The 13,944-nt window shown below is 43.1% G+C and overlaps 1 protein-coding gene across 3 annotated transcripts in view; it reads left to right on the top strand.

Annotated features, from left to right (window-relative positions):
- Positions 1 to 13,944, top strand: part of LOC124150060 (vacuolar segregation protein PEP7-like) — a 59,174-nt gene that overhangs the window by 7,737 nt on the left and 37,493 nt on the right. The window contains exon 1 of one of the 3 annotated variants that reach the window (XM_048402323.1): positions 5,494 to 5,638. The exons of the other annotated variants lie outside the window; for them this stretch is intronic. The gene's annotated coding sequence lies outside the window, so the exon portion shown is untranslated. Of the gene's footprint in view, positions 1 to 5,493; positions 5,639 to 13,944 lie in introns of those variants that run through there. 3 annotated transcript variants of the gene reach the window in all.

Raw genomic sequence — 13,944 nt, 5'->3', positions numbered from 1 at the left:
AGACAGGCTTAGATTCACAAAGACAGGATTAGATTCACAAAGACAGGATTAGATTCGCAAAGACAGGATTAGATTAACATAGACAGGCTTAGATTCACACAGGCAGGCTTAGATTCACTTTAGATGGGAGTGTGTTTTGTATAGACAGGAGTAGACTTCACCTAGACAGGTGTATACTTTACATATCTTGGTGTAGAGTCGATGAAGGCACAGTATAGTTGAAATAGACTGGTATATTTCTTAACAAAGACATGTGAAGACTTCACATAGACAGATATAGAGGATATTATATGAGTGTTCATGTGATAATATGTTTACGACACGAGTGTCTAAATTTCCCGAGCGAGAACGACGGAAATACCGGAATTTAGTCACGAGTGTCGCACATAGTATCACATGAACATTACCGAAGAAGATGTCTACATACATAGACGAATAAGATTCGAATGAAACTGTCGTCTCGTGACGTGATAAGACACTAGGGCACATATGATTTTTATGAACCCCGATATGTTTGCCCTCGTCGGTTATAAAGCGACATATGCCGCCAGTAACGTACGCACATATAATGTATTCAGAATCAGAAATAATATCACAGCCGGATGTTATTTCAGAATATTAAACGCAGAGAACATGTTTATTTACTCGACCCATATTTCTAGAATAGATACGTTTCCAGCGGAAATTCTCATTCCAGATGAATTATATTTACAGCATGAGAAAGAGACATTCCGCTAGGCAGATACGTACGGCGCATTTCGCCCTTGGTGTCAGAGGCACACGGTGTCCTTCGGCAACAGGTTTGGAAATACCCTTTCCCCGAGAAAACTTATTAATAGTTACTGGTAAACCCCATTGGAACACATGCACGGGCGATGCTGATTAATCTTCCCTTTCCCTTTCACTCGGTGACCCTGAATGTACTTCAACCGGATGTAGGAAATTTGTTATAACCTAAACATAACGTTTTGATTCGCATGAACTTAAAGTAGAGCTCGATAATTTCCGAATTGTGGATACTAGTGTGATATTCGTTCATTTAATTTAAAACCTAAGGCATAGATAACAGTCAGAAAAGTAGCATTTTAGGAACTGACGATTAATCTAGGAATTTCGTGCATGGTAGGGAAATAAATTCTGGCTGTTGATGGATCCTAGTGGGATTCTTGGAGTTTTGGGTGTGGGCTAATCCTGAGCCCACATTTTCAGTTAGCGTGTGTGGAGAGAGTGAGAGAGAGAGAGTGTGTGTGTGTGTGTTGGGGTGGAGAGAGAGGGGGAGGGAGAGAGAGGGTGGAGAGATGGGGAGAGGGAGAGGGAGGGAGGGAGGAAGAGACAGAGGGGAGAGATAAAGAGAGAGAGAGAGACGCGAACACGGATAATCGAGAAGAGTTAACATGGATACAGCTTTTTTGAAAAGTGTGGGTGCACAATTAAAATCTTTGGTGGTAATTTATACAGAAATAAAGATTTTTATCGCACCACCCCCCCCCCCCCCCCCCCACCACCCACCCCCCCCCCCACCCCCCACCCATCCCCCCACCACCCCCACCCCCTATCCCACCACACCACCACCCCACCCCCTCCCCACACACACACACACACCACCACCACCCCTCCCCCGCTGTATCTGCCCATGGTTAACGCTCGACTCGGTGACTTGGTTTAATCCGTTCATCGTACCTCGAGAGTCACGTCACTCATTGCATACCTTCTGACACATGATGAGTTGTTTAGTCACCCAAGGACGGGGCAGCGAAACGTGTTCAGTGTTCAGTAGCAATTATGGAGTAGGCTAATTTTGCATCTGCGCATAATTGCAGAGAGACACACAGAGAGAGAGAGAGAGAGAGAGAGAGAGAGAGAGAGAGAGAGAGAGAGAGTTATATGGGCGCAACCTTACAGTTAAACTTTTATTTTATTTTAATTCACAGACCATATCAGGAAATGTACGATAATTATTCAGATGAAATGTCGAGGCATGTGTCTTTTTTGTCTTGAGATTATTTCCGCGATTGGATTCATATCTAGTTGGGCGGCAACTGCTCTGACTTATTTATTCAGAATCAGCTCATACCCATGGATGTCAAACAGCACGATGGTATGTTATTAAGAAAGGTAGGTAACCGTTAGATATTACATTTGACGATTATGTAAGCCGGTCTGAAACATTGGTACTCAGACATTGTGTTATAGAAAGAGGCAAAGAAATCCTAAACTCTTGTTTTAAGCAGCATATCGAGTAATGGTTTCAGCAGCCGATGTCATAGACTCACGGTCGCAACCTTAGCGCTAAGATTGACACACCCAATTAACATCGAGCTACAGATGCTTTGTGAAACGGGCGGAACTTCTGACTAAGTTACACTTAATTCTAACCTCAGTGGTTAAGGTTATCCTAAGCTGGGGTTGTTTTGTGTAATGGGGTCTTTACTGTCCACGAATAACTCACAAAGAATGACCGACAGAGAAGCCCACCCAGCCCCAACCCTCTGTTCCTACGGGCATGGAGTGAGTGAGTATGGTTTTACGCCGTTTTTAGCAACATTTCAGCAATATCACGAAGGGGGACACCAGAAATTGGCTTCATACATTGTACCCATGTCGGGAATCGAACCCGGGTCTCCGGCGTGACGAGCGAACGCTTTAACCACTAGGCTACCCGACCGCCCCCAACGGGCATGGACTAAATAGATCGGGTGGTCGGGCTCGGTTACTTGGTTGATTATAGATCATCGTATCTCAATTACGTAGATGGTCATGATATTAATCTCTGTATTGTCTGGATCAGATTCGATTCTTTTCCGCCGTCATATAGTAGTGATACTGCTGACTGCGGCGTTAAACAACATACAAACAAAAAACGAAAGTATACGTCGACTACTTCGATGGGATGAACCGTTGTTCTTTTCTTGCTTTGAGACACTGGTGTGCCTGGTCCAGACTCGATTGCTGGAATATGATGGCATAAAACAACAGTCAATCACTGATGTAGTTCATTGCGTGGTGAAAGAGTGTATTTAAGTCTTCTATTGTTGCCTCACGGGTGGCCCAGTCGTCTAAGGCGCCGCGATTCACTGTGCAGAGTTGCGTCCCTTGGGCACGCCACGAATCTATGATTGTGGGTTCGAATCCCGGTTCGCCCCGATTATGTTTCTAGGTTTGTCTGCACCATACCCGTGCTCGTGGGTTTCACCGAAGTGGTAAATGTCTGAGACCTGCATCACTTCGGGCTTTCCTCCCACATTAAGCTAACACGCCGTGATATGACTGGAATAGTGTTAAAAGCGGCATTAAACCTCAGTCACTCACTCACTCACTCACCCCTAGCAACCCATGTTTGTCGTACGAAGCGACTTACCAGATCGGGTGGTAAGACTCGGTGACTTGGCGTTGATTGCCAGTCATAATCGTACCGGGCAAAGGAAAGTATACACTCATGTTTGATTGTGGCTACAGGAAATCATTCTTCGTCGATGTATTTCATACGGGTATCATAGTTGTGTTGACCGCCTCCGTGGTCTAGTGGAAGAGCGTCCGCCCGGAGAGCGGAAGGTCCGGGGTTCGATCCCCGGCCGCGTAATATCAAAAGACGTTAAAAGATGGTACTTGTTGTTACCCTGTCTGGCGCTCGGCATTAAGGGCTAAAACAAGGACTGATCGGCTCGGATTCAGTATACTGACAATCCAGTGATTGATATCATGAGCATCGATCCATGCAATTGGGATACGATGACGTGCATCAACCAATTTAGCGAGTCTGACCACCCGATCCCGTTAGTCGCCTCTTGCGACAAGCATAGTCGCATTTCACGGCAAGCATGGGTTGCTGAAGACCTATTCTACCCCGGATACCGAGGTAGGATGGCATAATGTGGATATTGAAGAGAGCTAAGTTCTGGGCCCATGTCAAGCGAGAATTCAGCTGTTCTGGAATATCAAGTGTACATTGTATGATTAGTAGTTAAACAGTGTTGTATGAAGGCGCGAATAAATTTGCGTTTGGTTGTCAAGTAACTTGTTTTGAAAACATGTCATATACATGTAAACTGCGTTTATAACGAACACGCTTATAACGAACCGACGGATATCATATGTTTTTGGTCCCAGCGATAAATATGCTTATAGGTAACTACGGTTATAAGAACTAATATTAGTCCCTTTGAGTTCGTTGTAACCGTAGTTTACTGTGTGGGGGCCACGGGTGGCCAAGTTGTCTAAGACGCCGCGATTCGCTGTGCAGAATTGCGTCCCTGGGCACGCCAGAAACCTATGATTGTGGGTTCGAATCCCGGTTCACCCAGATTATGTTTCTAGGTTTGTCAGCACCATACCCGTGCTCGTGGATTTCACCGAAGTGGTAAACGTCTGAGACCTGCAACACTTCGGGCTTTCCTCCCACATTAAGCCGACACGCCGTGATATAACTGGAATAATGTTAAAAGCGGCGTTAAACCCAACTCACTCACTCACTAAAAGTAGTGTGCTGGTTACCGTGTTGCAATACGCTTGCCTACGTATCCGATCACATGTATAAACTTTATACATGTGTAAATAGACAGCACGCTTCAAGACGTGGGGATGTGCACTTTTATCCTTGATATAATAGAAATGTTTGCGTGACGTCAGAGGTCCGCGTAATCAATATATCGTTACAGGATGATGTCAAGTGGTTCAGAATAAATTCGCTGACGGCGTAATCGGCTATATCACTGACATTCGCAGTGTAGAGTTGTGTTACTTAGTCGCTCCAGGATCCGCTAATAGTTGGTTGGAATCCCAAAGTGGTACAAATCAACGACGTGTGTTAATGTGGGGTTTCCCCCCACACCAAGCTAACACCTCGTTATATAGGTGAAATACTGTTCACAGAGACTCTACACCAAACTCCCCCGTGATGATCTGAGTTAGAACTGGTCTTCAGCAAACCATGCTTGTTGTAAGAGGCAACCAACGGGATCGGGTGGTCGGGCTCGCTGATGTGGTTGATGTTTGTGGTTTAACGACGCACTCAGCAATTCTCCAACTGTATGACTGAGGTCTGTAAATAATCGAATCTGGACCATATAATCCAATGATCGACATCATGAGCATTGATCCACGCAATTGGGATGCGATGACGTGCATCAACCAAGTCAGCGATCCTGGCCACCCGATCCCGTTAGTCGCCTCTTACGACAAGCATAGTCGCCTCTTCTGAGAAGCATGGATTGCTGAAGACCAATTCTAACCCGGAATCTTCACGGAACACTTGCTTGTATCCAGATCGAGTAAATCGGACCTTTAACCCAGCCAATATCACGGCGGCGACCCACCAGACATGTAATTCAGACCTTGTGGAAAAAAATCCTGGGTTCTCGGAGTTACGAGACAACGCTGTAACCACTAGACTACCTCATCGCCCATTATTCTTAGAACGGCAGATACACATCACTATCACTTCCCCCACAAGCATCCCTTTAACTAACGCGGACGCCGTACCATTATATCATGTCTGGCATTTTACCGATTCGCCGGCGAGAACTAGACCGCAGACCCTGCATCCGATGCCGCAGTCGCCCCAGACGGCGTTGGGTGCCGAACCTGTTCGGTCGTGTTCATCGTTGTCCGGGGAAGTGACAGAGGGACACCGTTATACAAGGTAATGGTCGCTTTGAGGCATCGGTGTTGTACCCGCTTCACTGTATAGATATGCGCATGTGACATGGTGGATGCGGCAATAGGGCGCATGTGCATCTTACTTGGCTGATAGCTTTGCATAACATATCCAGGCAGTAGCGAGATGTACGTATCGACTCTGTCGCTGCTCTCGTTGTATTGCTGGTCGGGGCAGCCTTCACGGCGGAAGGTGCAGCAGTTATAGGGATCAGTTGGTCACAATGGCTGCCGAATTTGAATTATTCACGTGTGTATTAGTTGTTGTTGTGGGTAGACGTGGGTGTGGTTGTTGTGGTTGCGGGTAGGCGTGGATGTGTTGAAGTAAGTCAGCTGGTTAGCGGTAGTATCTCCTGGCATGGAACCTGATTGAAGTTTTGTAAGCAAATTATTATCTCTCAAGTAATTAAAAACATATTTGAAAACGCATTTTCGAATATTTTAGCCATACAACACGTGAGAGCTATAGGTCTATAATTACTACATCCATTAATATAACCTCTCTTATAAATAGGCACAACGTAAGCTTCTTTCAGGGATACATTAAACAATTTAGCCAGTGGATATGATATCGCTGAAGCACTTAATTTCAATAATCTATAGCCGATAACGTCGGGCCCTGTTGCTTTAGTTACATCAACAGATAGGAGAACATCTTGAACTTCCTTTGTTGTTGGAATGACAGTAGAGAGCGATGTTTCTGTTTTAAGTTTAATATAAGGGAGAGTTTTATCAGGATATTTAACAGATGCCTGGTCAGAGAAATAATTGTTCATCACATTTGCAATATCTCCTGTATCATCATATAGTATATCGTGGTAATTAATGGGAGGGAATTTTTTTTTATTGGTGCCCCTTAGATATTTTTTAACAAGCCGCCACCATACTTTTTCGCCATACGCATCATTAATTTTACTATCAATCCTGAGTACATATTTTCTCTTTGCAGTGCGAACATAGGAGATAACACGGTTTCTTATTTGACGAAATTTAGTCCAGTCAGATTCTAAGTTACGCTTTTTAGCAACCTTATGAATTCTGTTACGTTTCCTGATCAGTCGACGTGTCTCACTAGTGATCCATAGTGGATCATTAGGTCTAATTGTTACACATGTGTTAGGAATATGATTATTACATACGTCAGTAATTGTCCTGGTAAAACATTCTGCCATAACGTCAACTTTTCTGGATGATAACAAATGATCCAACTTTGTCTCAGTCAAGCTATCAATAATTTCTTCATTATCAGCCATGTTGTGATTATAGATTTTTGCATTGCTAGGTATGTTTGCCTTAATTTTTACGAATATAGGACAATGACCACTGCATATAGGATCGGATACACCCGAACTCCACACACTGTCTGCATTAGTTACGAACAGTAAATCAATCAGAGTTCTGAAGGTAGGTGTAATCCTGGTGGGCTCAGTTATAATGTGGGTCAACCCATATATTGCTTGTAAGTGATCTATTTTGCTCTTACTTTCTCTAAGAATATCAAGATTAAAGTCCCCAGCTATAATAGTTGGTATATTCAAATCTATTGCATTACATATTGACTGATCTATCAACTCCCAGTAAGCCTCGCTTTTATCTGCCCTATAGAATGTCCCTACTACGTATTTACTGGTCTTGCATCTTACCTGTACCCATATTGCTTCGAGTCCATTTACGCACAGATGATCCATGTTTTTAACATATAAATTGTTTTTTACATATACAGCTACACCCCCGCCTCGACTTGGTCGATCTTTTCTAATTTGCAAATGAAAACCTGGAATTGAAATATCAACAGTAGGTATGCCGTCTTGCAGCCAAGTTTCGGTTCAGCAAATAATATCGTATGAATGAAATTCAGTGCAGAGTAGATCTACCTTGTCCTTTAAACTCCTTACATTTAGATGGGAAATCTTTAAATTACCATGTTTTACTGGCCCAGGGTTTGGGTGTACATCCCCGCAACATAAGAGAAGTATCATAACTATAATAGACGTTCTTAGCTTATAGTTACAACAGGACAGCAAGTACTCTGTAAATTTGCAAGATGCCTATATAAAGACTAGAAGCAAATAATCCCACCGCCTGTCTATAATGCGCTATATCTACCGGCATCTTTTTTTAACAGAATATATTTGTTTTCTATAGAGGCAGGCGGGGAGGTTACGCACGAAGTATAAATTTGCAATGCTGAAGTGTACTATATATACTAGCCACATAAAGAAACTGTGCACGGAGAAAATATATTCTGGATTGAAATACAACACAGCAAGAACAAAATGATGCAGACGCTGTAGCAGCTGAATGATCGGACCATAAGAAAATGTCAACGGGACCTGAACAACATCTGTTACGATGACGTCAGAAGATCAAAATGGAGTAGGGGGTCAAACGACAAAGTCACAAAGTCAATAACTGGTATGACCACCCTGTGCGTGAATCACAGCAGTGCATCGGCGACGCATGGAGTCCACCAAATGGGCATGAAAGGCCTGGGGAATGGCCTGCCATATCCTCCTCAAATCCTGTGCCAAGTCACGGACGTTATCTGGAGGATGTGGAAGACGACGCAGACGGCGCTCCATTTCATCCCACACATGCTCTATTGGGAACAGATCTGGAGAATTTGCAGGCCATGGCAGTAACATGACATTGTTATGGTGAAGGAAATCCATTGCGACCCTAGCCGTGTGAGGACGAGCGTTGTCCTGTTGAAATGTCAATCCCGGGCCATGACGTTGCAGGAAAGGAATGACCACAGGCCTCAGAATCTGATCTCTGTAGCCAACACCGGTGAGATTGCCCTGAACAACCACCAAAGGGGTTCGGTGCCGTGCTGTTATCCCACCCCAAATCATCACAGAGCCACCTCCAAAACGATTCCTCTCCACAATACAGTTGCGTGCATAACGTTCTCCCAAACGCCGGTAGACACATTGGCGCCCGTCACTGTGGGAAATGTTGAACCTCGATTCATCTGTAAAGACAACATTTCTCCACCATATTCGAGGTTGATTTCGACACCATCTTAGACGGTTGACTCGATGACGGTGTGTCAGGATGGGACGTATGGCAGGGCGTCGTGGTCGAATCCCGTACTGACGTAAACTATTCCTGACAGTGTTGGGATGGATACGGCGCAGTCCAGGAATTGTCTGGGACGTCGTTACTGCCGTTTGGAACCTGTGTCGGAGATGTGTAACTCGAATCCATCTGTCCTGTCTTGGCGTCGTTACTCGGGGACGTCCTGAACGTGGGTGGTCGGCAACGTCATTTGTGGTCTTATAATGCCTCACCAATGCCGATATCGTGTTACGGTGGCATTGGAAATGTGTTGCCACCTGTTGTTGCCTCATTCCCGCTCGGATCATTCCAATGGCTTCATGACGCTGTGCAGCTGTCAATCTTGGCATCATTTGCTTGTGATATCCTTGTGTCTGTGCCTGAGAAGTTTTGAAATTTTGAATGACCACAGATCATGCTTTCCAAAGTTACAGCGAATTTTGAGTTGCACATGCTGTGTACAGCTGCACAGGTTGCACGTGCAGTAACACATTGCACGTCCATAGGCCCCCATCAATGACGTCATATCGCATGGCACGTGCATGACCGTTTGAATGTCTCCAATAATTGCTGTTCAAACCTATATTTCATACATGGACGGTGTGCCCTTATATCTATATTTTCTCCGTGCACAGTTTCTTTATGTGGCTAGTATATAACCAAAAACTGACAACAGAAAGCTGAATGAAAACTACAGAAAGAAAGAATGTCACAACACTCACAGACAAAACATGACCAACACAAAATGAACTTTCGAAACATAAACAAAATCTATACACATCAACCGAAATTGTAAGTTGTAGAATAATAATAAAAAAGCAGATTAATTGGGTAACAATAAGAAGAAAAGATAAAATCAAAGTCACCATAGTTTGGTGTAGAGTAATGAGAATCTAACTGAGAAGGGGAAATAACATAAAATATGCTTTCATAACAGATTGTGTGAACGGAAGTAGTAGATAAATTTAATATAAAACAAAAATAGATGGATAAATAACAATAATAATATGATATGGGCGATGTGATCGTGGAGGTTGTGGCGTTAGGTGTGTCCGTGAAGGTGTCGTGGTTGTGGGATGGGGTTGGTGGATGTGATTGTGGGGTCGGGTTGGAATGTCAGAGAGGGGCCTGGTTAAAGTGTAGTTCGTCGCCCACGTGTTTCGCGAGGCTGCATATGTTGAACAGCTAGATTTTACTATTGAACATAATTCCGATTTTCGCCAATTTTGAATCCATTTGTGGGTACATTGTGGCAGGCTAAAGAAGGAACATGTATACAGTGATAATAGGCTTTATCATATAATGGGTAGGTTTCTCGGCAGGATAAAGCCAACGGATAAAAACGATATCCGTTGGGGTCATATGCGGATAGAGATGCAAATACCAAAGGTCAAGTAGGACTACTTTCACTGTTTAAAAACAAACATGGCGTCGCCCTCGTCATTCGGCGATCGAGTCAGAATTAACCATCGTGAATCTGGATAAACTACAGGGATAATTGCTATCATTATCAAACGAACAGTCTAATATACTGAAAATCAGTGTCCAACCGTGACGTAGCTAAGGCATTTTATAAGTTTTGGCAACTTTCGAGATATAAATTTCGAAACAATTTTGCGAGGGCACGAGGCCTAGCCAAGCGGGATCAGTAGCCATATCTGTTCTTGTAGATCTCTGTGGCTTGAAACCTTCTCCACAAATCAAAATGGTTGGATTCGGCCGAAATATGTTTGAATTGTTACCTTGTTTCGATTTGTCGCTGTGTGTACATCTGACTACACTTCTTAACGTTATGACAGGACAGACCGACTGTCAACAACGTCTGACCGTGGCCGTGACTCATAGACTAGGGTTAGAGTAGTTTCCCTTTGACAAAGGGCAGTTTCTCTAGCGGACAGACCGATGGATTGCCACGAAAGGCAATTAAAAACAACTGTTGTTTTGCGTATAAGTTGCTTCGCCACTGTATATGAAACAGATTTCAGTTGGAACTATATTGGCTACTGTCACAGTCCTACTGACACATCACTTACCCTGTGACGTAATAAATATTAATGCGCGCATTCCAGGAAAACTCGCAATGTTTCGGTAATGTTTGTGAGAGAGGGAAAGCGATTTTAAAGCACAGAATTAAAGAATGACATTATATGATAAAGAGGTTATCACGCTTGTGTGTTTGGGGATGGTAAATATCCTGTATTAGGAATAAACACTATGTATTTAGCTCGCCAAGGCTCGCTAAATACAATGTTTATTCCTAATGCAGGATATTTACCATCCCCAAACACACTCGCGTGATAACCTCTATATATTTACATTGCAGTTGGCTGTGGTGTTAACTGGTTCTCATGAAAAGGTATACTTGGCCCAAATGATCAGTATATTCTTTACTTGAAATGAAACATAAATAAAAATAAGACCAAAAGTGAGCATAATACTAATTGTTTTTTCTTCGTGGGCATGATGTTAATATGCTTTCTTTGCCAAGATTTCAAATATCTTTGATTTCAGAATAAAATGTAAATACTATCATGAGCATCCAAACGCACATCTCAATCGGGGAAGAGAATAGGCCTTCAGCAACCCATGCTTGTCGTTAGAGGTGACTAACGGGATCGGGTGGTCAGGCTCGCTGACTTGGTTGATTCATGTCAACGTATTCCAATTGCGTGGATGGATGCTCATGATGTCAATCACTGGATTGTCTGGCCCAGACTCGATCATTTACAGACCTCCGTCATACAGCTTGAATATTGCTGAGTGCGGCGTTAAGCAACTGGTGTGGGAGGAAAGCCAAACGGGGCGCATATCGTGGACGATTTTGTCACTCTGCTTAATCCCATGAACACGGGTTTGGTGCTAACAAACCTGGAAACATAATCGGAAAAATGTTGGATTGGAACCCACGGCTCTTTATATGCCAAAGGGACGTACACTGTTAAAAATGTGTCTAGATCCTTAAGACGTCCCTAGTCCCATAATTTGGACATGTTTAGAACTGTGTTTAACAGCTTAATGTGTCATGAGTCTAATGTTGGACATCTTCCTAAAGCGAGGGAGTTAACTGACTGTTAAAATCCAGTTTCCACCCTTACCGAACTGGGCTGGAATTACCGGGCACGATCGTAGCGCCACCAGTGGCTATTACCAGTTATGTCACTTCTAAGCCTCTCCTATTTTGACCAATCAGATTCCACCTCTCGTATCACTCGCGTTTGCTTCACACAAAATGGTGGCGCCGAGTCAGGACGATCTGATTGATAATCAAGATATATATTGTGATAAAACGAGTCTTACATCGCGAAATGCATCAAATCATGTGAGCACCTTGATCAAAAACATGAAAAGATTTGGAATGTATCTGCTGAAAATGAGTTGGCGGTGCATATGCTTTGCAAATCCTGCAATCGACCGAAATTTGCACGACAGTTTACGAACCGGGTTTCGATTTCGGTGCGCGATTTTGATTGGACAATGCATAGACTCGTTAGTCCAGCCCAAATGTAACTCCATAATACCAGCCTAGTTCGGCAAGGGTGGAAACTGGACTTTTATAGTCAGTTAACTCCCTTGCCTCGGGAAGATGTCTGTTGGAAAGACCCGATTTCCCCTCTTGAAAGGGTGTTCCTGTGGGGTGTTTTAGTGTTAAATGGGGATGCAGAAGTTGGGGGAGGTATACTTTCAGTTTCCGTTACATTTAATTTCTTTTATCTGATAGATTTTTTCCAATTGTGAAGAACATTTTGTTGATCGCTTTACTTTATGAAAGGTTACATAGAGTGAGAGATGAACGTTTCGAGAAGTTGGTTCGATGATTGATTCACTAACGGTTTAAAAGGGTATGTGAGTTTACATATACAACAGATGTCATATGTTGTGAAGAGAGCAAATATTTTTGTATATTTGTCATGATTAGATATTACAAATAAATAATTGCGAGTTCAAATGTTAAACATTCATTTGCATAGTAATATTTGTCAATTCATATATTTTTGTACGGGGTTAACAAAACTTGAAGAATGATAAGATATAATAGAACAATAATTAAAGGTTTCAATTGAGAATCATTTTTGAAATGATTTGATAATACAACTTGTTGTCTCGGCTGTAACCTACATATCTTCGACGATGGTTCAATAAGTGTTCACCGAGTGCGACAGAAAACATTGATGATTGAAATGGGTTGAGTGAACAAAGTGTTTTCACGGTGCATTACACATGAAATACCGTTTACGTACGTGAAGCGAACAGCTCGCGTAAGGTCAGGCCAAGGACAGGTTATTAAGTACGAGGTCATGTGCACGTCATGGTAGTAATAACTAGTACCTCTATTGTCTTCACGGCGCGGCAAATAAATATCTACAGACTACGTATATAACGAACACGCTTATAACGAACTTACCGATATAACGATCTTATTTTAGTCCCGGCAATTTGTTGTAGATATATGATGTATATATACTTATAACGAACTACGGTTAATACGAACTGAAATTAGTGGTCCCTTTGAGTTCGTTATAACCGTAGTTTACTGTAGTCATACAGCAACACATTTATGAACAAACACTTAAAAGCTCTTCTAGATACGAGCCTGCAAGCTCTTTATATGGAGACGTTCACTCTACCACATGTGCTGAGGACACTTTTGTCGTCAAAAATGTCCGTTTTCACCATTAATTAGTGAGTGAGTGAGTGAGTTGGGTTTAACGCCGCTTTTAACATTATTCCAGTTATATCACGGCGTGTCAGCTTAATGTTGGAGGAAAGTCCGAAGTGATGCAGGTCTCAGACGTTTACCACTTCGGTGAAACCCACAAGCACAGGTATGGTGCTGACAAACCTAGAAACATAATCGGGGCGAACCGGGATTCGAACCCACAATCATAGGTTCCTGGCGTACCCAAGGGACGCAACTCTGCACAGCGAATCGCGGCGGCTTAGACGACTGGGCCACCCGTGCCCCCTCACCATTAATTAAGTTTGGTTTATTTGTACATTGCACTTCGTGTTTCGATGTTAAAAAGGCTTAATTTTCATCTAATATACCGCTACGTAGACAACATTAAAAACGTTCTAATTTCAACCGGAAATATCATGAATATCGATCTCATGACATTAATCACTGGATTGTCTGGTCCAGACTCGATTATTTACAGACCGCCGTCATATAGCTGGAATATTGCTGAGTGCGGCGTGAAACAACAAACCAACCAACAAGTGGAGGGGTGCAGG

Source organism: Haliotis rufescens, unplaced genomic scaffold (assembly GCF_023055435.1).
Source record: "Haliotis rufescens isolate VD_foot unplaced genomic scaffold, xgHalRufe1.0.p SCAF_25, whole genome shotgun sequence".
NCBI lineage: Eukaryota > Metazoa > Mollusca > Gastropoda > Lepetellida > Haliotidae > Haliotis > Haliotis rufescens.
The sequence above is the reverse complement of the archived record's forward strand: the minus strand, read 5'-3'. Positions and strand labels throughout refer to the sequence as shown.